The 6,011-nt window shown below is 52.7% G+C and overlaps 1 long non-coding RNA gene across 2 annotated transcripts; it reads left to right on the forward strand.

Moving 5' to 3' along the window:
• Nucleotides 1-53: 53 nt before the first annotated feature.
• On the forward strand, nt 54-5,690 carry LOC128626613 (uncharacterized). Of its 2 annotated transcripts, XR_008390588.1 has the most exons (5): nt 54-719; nt 1,257-1,451; nt 1,591-1,735; nt 2,556-2,675; nt 2,804-5,690. It is a non-coding gene; the product is annotated as an uncharacterized LOC128626613 (long non-coding RNA). The 2 variants fall into 2 exon arrangements; XR_008390586.1 differs by having other exon boundaries at nt 1,257-1,735.
• Nucleotides 5,691-6,011: the final 321 nt, after the last annotated feature.

A 6,011-nucleotide genomic window follows, 5' to 3' on the forward strand; every position in this document is an offset into this window, starting at 1 on the left:
TCTGCGCGGGGGCGGGGGTGGGGGGTGGGACAGACCCACAGGCAGTTTCGTTTCTGTGAACCGGAAACGCCACCCCCGCAGGGACGGCAGCCTCCGTTACAGTCGGGGCGCGAGGGGCTTATCTCTTTCTTTTTGTTTCGCAGTTTTTTTGTGTGCCTTTAAAAATGTTTTCACTGTTGCCCAATTACAGTCGTTTGCATTCTCCCGCCATCGCTCTCCCCGGCTCCGCCCCTCCCCACACATTCAATCCTCACCCCCCAACCTCACCCCGTTGTCTTTGGCCCTGGGGGTGTTCCTTTGTATAATAGGAGTCCTTCGACTTGACCCTTCTCCCCCTTCCTTCCCCGATTATCCGCGTCCCCGCGCCGCTCTAGGCACCGTCAGTTTGTTCTTTATTTCCTTGACTGACTCCGGTTCTGTGTCGCTCGCCTGTTTGGGGAACGAGGCAGCGGCAGCAGCAGAACAAGTTGGCGCGTCTCGGAGGAGAGCAAACTGCCCGCGCGTTAGCCCCGCTCCCGACCGGCCAGGTCGCGCCGGTTCAGGGGGACTGGCCTGGGCAGAAACAGTCCGTGAGGCCAACGGCCAACTTTTACAAGACCCAAGTTTGAGATGAATGTTTGAGGGAAATGTTAAGTTCCAGAAGGGACCTACAGAGAGAAGAAAGCTGCCATCTCAGGGATTTAAAAGAACAGTTACAACCCTGGCTTCACGTAGTTGGGGTGAGTTGCGCGTTTTCCTTCTTTGTCGTTTCTTTGTTTTCTGATTAGTTTTCTTTCCGAGAGCGCTAGCCCCCACCCGGGAAGGGATTTCCTGGTGCAAACCCCCGCGCCCTAGCCTTGGCCGGACCCCCAGGCTCCCGCACGCGCGCGCATCTCTCGCCCCATCCAACCCCTGCCTGGCTTGAGGCTGGAATTGCGGGATCCGCCGCCCCAGCTCTCCCTCGGGAGTGAGGAGGTGGGAGCAGGGGGTTAGTCCTCCGCTTTCGCCCACCCCACCCCAGAAGTGGATAAAATGGGCTCTGCCCCCTTTCTTTCGAGAGCGCTTTGATTTGTGAAAGCTGGCGCTTGCTGCTAAGGGCGCCACGGAAACCAAAAGCTGCGGATAGTGCCCCCCCCCCCCCCCCCCCCCGCTTGCTAGAACTTGGCCGGACCAGGCGACGGTGTTTTGGTGAGAGAAGAAGGAAAATGTCCCCTCGATTCACTGGCCCACACCCAGGTGCTTTCCAAGACCACAGTTTTCCGTTTGTTTGCCCGAAGGTCATCACCAAGCGCTGTCGGGGCGCTATAGCAGGATCTGGCCCCGCGCCGGGGTCCGCGCCGGTCAGTCTGCCCTTGACGCGCTGCTGCTGCTGGGCGGTGGGGAGTCATGAACCCGAGAGGCAGCCCCGAGGAGCAAAAGGGGCGAGGAGCTAGCGGCCTGGCGGCCGACCCCAGCCCGCGCCCCCAGGGGCGGTAAGTAGCAGTTAGGGAGCCCTGGGGCGACCAGTCCACTGCCGGCCGCAACTGCTCCTCCGCCGGGGCGCCCTCCTTCTGCCTTCCTGGCCCTCGGAACAATCTGGTGGACAACGTTTGCCCATCTCACCACCTCCAGCTCCCGCGCCCACAGCCTTGAGGACCGGTACGGCCCTCCCAGCAAACTGTCTCCCACCGTCTCCCCAAGAACTGGAGTTCCCAGTGGACGGCCGCCGCAATCTGGACGCGGGAGCTCGCGGGTCTAGGTCGCTGCTCAAGACAGGGTGTGGGGGGATCCGGCCCCACCGACCCGTTGGGCCGATGGGGAAGAGGCTGGGGGTGTCACTGTAAGACCACAGGGTCTCGGTGGGGAGTCTACCTTGCGGTCCAAGTGCATTCAAATTCCTGCCCTGAAAGGACTGGTCCCTCCCACCGGGGGACTCTGCAGCCCTGGGGACGTCCCCCCCCCCGCCCCCCGCAAGCAGACCAGGGTGCTGGCCGGTTACCAGAAAATCGAAGCGCAGGAACCATGTCCAAGAGACGGCCTGTGGGCATCTCTGGGGGCTGAGGTTATAGGGGTGACTCCTTAATTTTTAGAAGTATTCTCAGATAGCTAAGGGGTACAGAAAGTACAAAAATAACGGTCATTTGAACTCCCCAGCATTCACCAAGTTACTTGTCGTGGAAGGAAGTGAAGGCAAAATGTGATCTCATTCTTAACATTTACTCGATATTAAAAGTTTAACTCTCAAGTTTGGTCCACCCAAGAGCAGGAAATGCCAAACGCCACCTCAGGTCACTCCCGTGTGCGTGCGCACACACTCAGCCATTGCAACTTTGTACCATTTTTCTCAGCACCCTCAGCAGGGAGCAGGCGAACAGGAAGGGAGGTGGGTTGTGGGGGGTGTGGCCTCCTAGGGAGGGAGGCTCGCTGCCTAGGCCAGCCCTGTGCCAGCGCCCCCTGCCGGCGCCTGGGGCGGCGGTCACAGTAAGGTCGGGGGGCTGCATGCCTTGGTCTGTGTGTCCTGGCCCATAGAAAACCCGCTTGGCGTTGTCGGTGAGAGACGCGGGGTTACTGATGCTGGGCTCCCTGCTCCGAGACAGGGTGCCCGGTGGGGCTTTGATGCAGAAACTTTTTCGAGGAGACTGCGGGTCGCAGCAGCTGGGAGTTTCGGCTCAGAGCTTCATCCGCCGACTTTCCTGTTAACAATACTCACTTCTCAGGTAAAAACATATTTCCGTTTTCTTCTTTTTTACTTTTGTCAGTAACAACAAATTTTAAAAGTAATTTTTACATAAACATATTTTGATGTTTTTTTAAAATCCTTACCAGACGATTTTATCAATTTCAGAAAGTGAGGAAGGGCAAGAGAGAGAGAGAGAGAAACATCGATAGGCCGCCTCCCGTGTGTGCCCTGACCGGGGATCAAACCCACAACCTAGGTATGTGCCTGGACCAGTAATGGGACACACAACCTTTTGGTGCACAAGATGACGCTCCAACCAACTGAGCCACCCGACCAGGGCTTGGTATTCTTAAGAACAATGTTCATCATTGGACAAAGTGGGGTGCAATCTCGCCGTAAGTTTACTAGGAGGAGGGATGAGGCACCCTTTACGAGTGAGTATACAGACCACACCCGTCAGGGACAATGGTGGGGAGAATCTGGGTTCTCTGGCCCTCCCTGCGCCCACCCTGAGACCCCAAAGCCTCCTGGTGTTTTCCTGCCCCAGGGGGCGAGTCTACGTTTCCTGAAGGAGCCCAGTTGTGGGAGCCCGATGCTCCATGAGAACGAACGTGGTAGGCAGAATAATGGCCTCCTGAAGATGTCCACATTCCCAATCCCCAGAACCTGTGCAGCAGTTCTGTTGCAAGGCAGGGAGAATGAAGACTGCAGACAGAATTCAAGTTGCTAATTAGCTGAGTTCACAATAGAGAGATTGTCCTGAATTACCTAAGTGGGCTTCATGTCATCATGAGTGTCCTTTAAATGTGGAAGGAGACAGGAGAGGGAGTGAGTGTCAGAGGGATGCCAGCCCAGAAGGCTTGGCCAGCCGTACTTGCTTGGAGGTGGAAGGGGGTCGAGAGCCAGGAGATGCGGGCAGCCTCTAGGAGCTGGAAAAGCCAGAAGGCAGATCCTGCCCCCAGAGAGCAACACAGTCCTGCCAGCGCTTTGGTTCCAGCACAGGGAGACCCATTCAGGACTTCTGGCTGCCAGAACTGTGCAGGAATGTATCTGCCTTGCGCCAGGCCACCCCATTTGTGATAATTTGTTAAATGGGTGATTCAGACCACAGGGTGGCAGTCCTCAGCCCACCAGATGCCCCCCATTCGGCAAAGAACCACGAAGGGGCCACAACATCTTGTGAGAGAATCAGAACGTCTGGTAATAGTTCACGTGGGCCCCCGTGAGCACTGTGGGGCGTGTGCTTGCCGCGTCCCAAGACCACATTCAAACTACAACTAAACTATGAAATGGTCATCGCTGAGAACAGCCTGAAATCTGGCAGAACAAAAGCCCAATCGTTAAGCATATGCCTAAGGGGCCATGTCGGGGCCAACTCAGTAACTGTATGGGAAGAAATGAATCTTGGGGACTTCCACCAAGATGGAGGCGTAGGTGGAAGCACTGCACCTTCTTGCACAACCAAGTTTAAAAACAATAAAGTTTTAGCAACAAAAATGCAGCCAAACCACAGAAAATTGAACTATACGGAAGTCTGACAACAACAAATCCTTCAGCCAAACTGGTAAGAGGGGCAGAGCCAGCAGCAGAGCGGGGGTCAAGCAGGAAAGATCCACCGGACCGACCCGGGCCCAGGACCCAGGTGCGCCAGCAGCCGTGGGCGGATCCCAGGTGTGGAAGGGCGGGTGGACCCACTGAGGACACAAGGCAGTGGACTCACTGAGGGCTGACCACGGTCACACATTAGAGCGCAGATAAACTGGTGAAGGAGTGAGCAGTGAGACAGACCGCCCAAGCCCCAGTGGCGGGAAGCGGCAGAGGGGACCGCTATTGTCCCTCTCTGACCCTGCCCCCACATACAGCATCACAAACCAGCAACCCTGGGTGGCCCTACCCTGGTGAACACCTAAGGCTCCACTCATACGTAACAGGCACAAACAGATCAAAACATGGCTCAAGAACAACTCAGAGCCCCAGAGCCAATAAATCTAAGTGATGAAGAAATAGCCAAACTTTCGGATGCACAGTTCAAAATACTGGTAATCAGGATGCTCACAGAACTGGTTGATTTTAGTCACAAATTAGAGGAACATATGAAGGCTAAACTAATTAAAATGAAGGGAAAGGCACAGGAAACCAATAGTAATGGAAAGGAAACTGGGACTCAAATCAAAGGAGTGGACCAGAAGGAAGAAAAAAATGACCAAACAGAAAAGAATGAAGAAACAAGAATTCAAAAAAAGGAGGAGAGTCTTAGGAACCTACAGGACATCTTTAAACGCTCCAACATCTGAATTATAGGGGTACCAGAAGAGGAAGAGGAACAGCCACAAGTGGAGAACTTATTTGAACAAATAATAAAGGAGAACTTCTCCAATCTGGCAAAGGAAATAGACTTCCAGGAAGTCCAGGAAGCTCAGAGTCCCAAAGAAGTTGGACTCAAGAAGGAACACACCAAGGCACATCATCATTACATGAGCCAAGATTAAAATGAAGGAGAGACTCCTAGAAGCAGCAAGAGCTAAGGGGACAGTCACCTACAAAGGAGTTCCCATCAGACTGTCAGTGGATTTCTCAAAAGAGACCTTACAGGCAAGAAGGGGCTGGAAAGAAGGATTCCAAGTCATGAAATCCAAAGACCTACATCCAAGATTACTCTATCCAGCAAAGCTTTCATTTAGAATGGAAGGGCAGATAAAGTGCTTCTCAGATAAGATCAAATTCAAGGAGTTCATCATCACCAAGCCCTTATTACATGAAATGTTAAAGGGACTTATCTAAGAAAAAGAAGATAAAAAAGATGAACAGTGAAAGGACAGCAAACTCACAGTTATTAAGAACCACACCTAAAACAAAAGCAATCCAACAGGACAGCTAGACCAGGAGTAGAACCAGAGAAATGAAGATCACATGAAGGGTTAGCAACAGGGGAGTAGGAGAAGGAGAAGGGGGGAGAAGGTACAGAAAATAAGTAGCATAGATGGTAGGTAGAAAGTAGATGGGGGGAGGGCAAGAATAGTATGGGAAATATAGAATCTAAAGAACTTGAGACACATGGTCATAAACTAAAGGGGGGAATGGTGGGGGATGGGGTGTGCAGGGTGGAGGGGAATGAAGGGGGGAATAGAACAGCTGTAATGGCATAATCAATAAAATATATTTAAAAAAAGAGAAATGAATCTTGACCCCTACATCACACCGTACATAAACTCTATTCCAGATGACTTATGTAAGCAGGAAGAAAGAAGACTTTTTTTTTCTTTTTCCTTCTTTTTTTTTTGAATATCCCTTTTTCAGTTTTACTTTTTTTATTGCATTTTTTTGTTACCATTTAGTCCCCCTATGCTTCCTGCAGTCACCACACTGCTGTCCA

The sequence above is a fragment of the Artibeus jamaicensis genome, unplaced genomic scaffold (assembly GCF_021234435.1).
Source record: "Artibeus jamaicensis isolate MK-2021 breed Jamaican fruit bat unplaced genomic scaffold, CSHL_Jam_final contig_2259, whole genome shotgun sequence".
Lineage (NCBI taxonomy): Eukaryota > Metazoa > Chordata > Mammalia > Chiroptera > Phyllostomidae > Artibeus > Artibeus jamaicensis.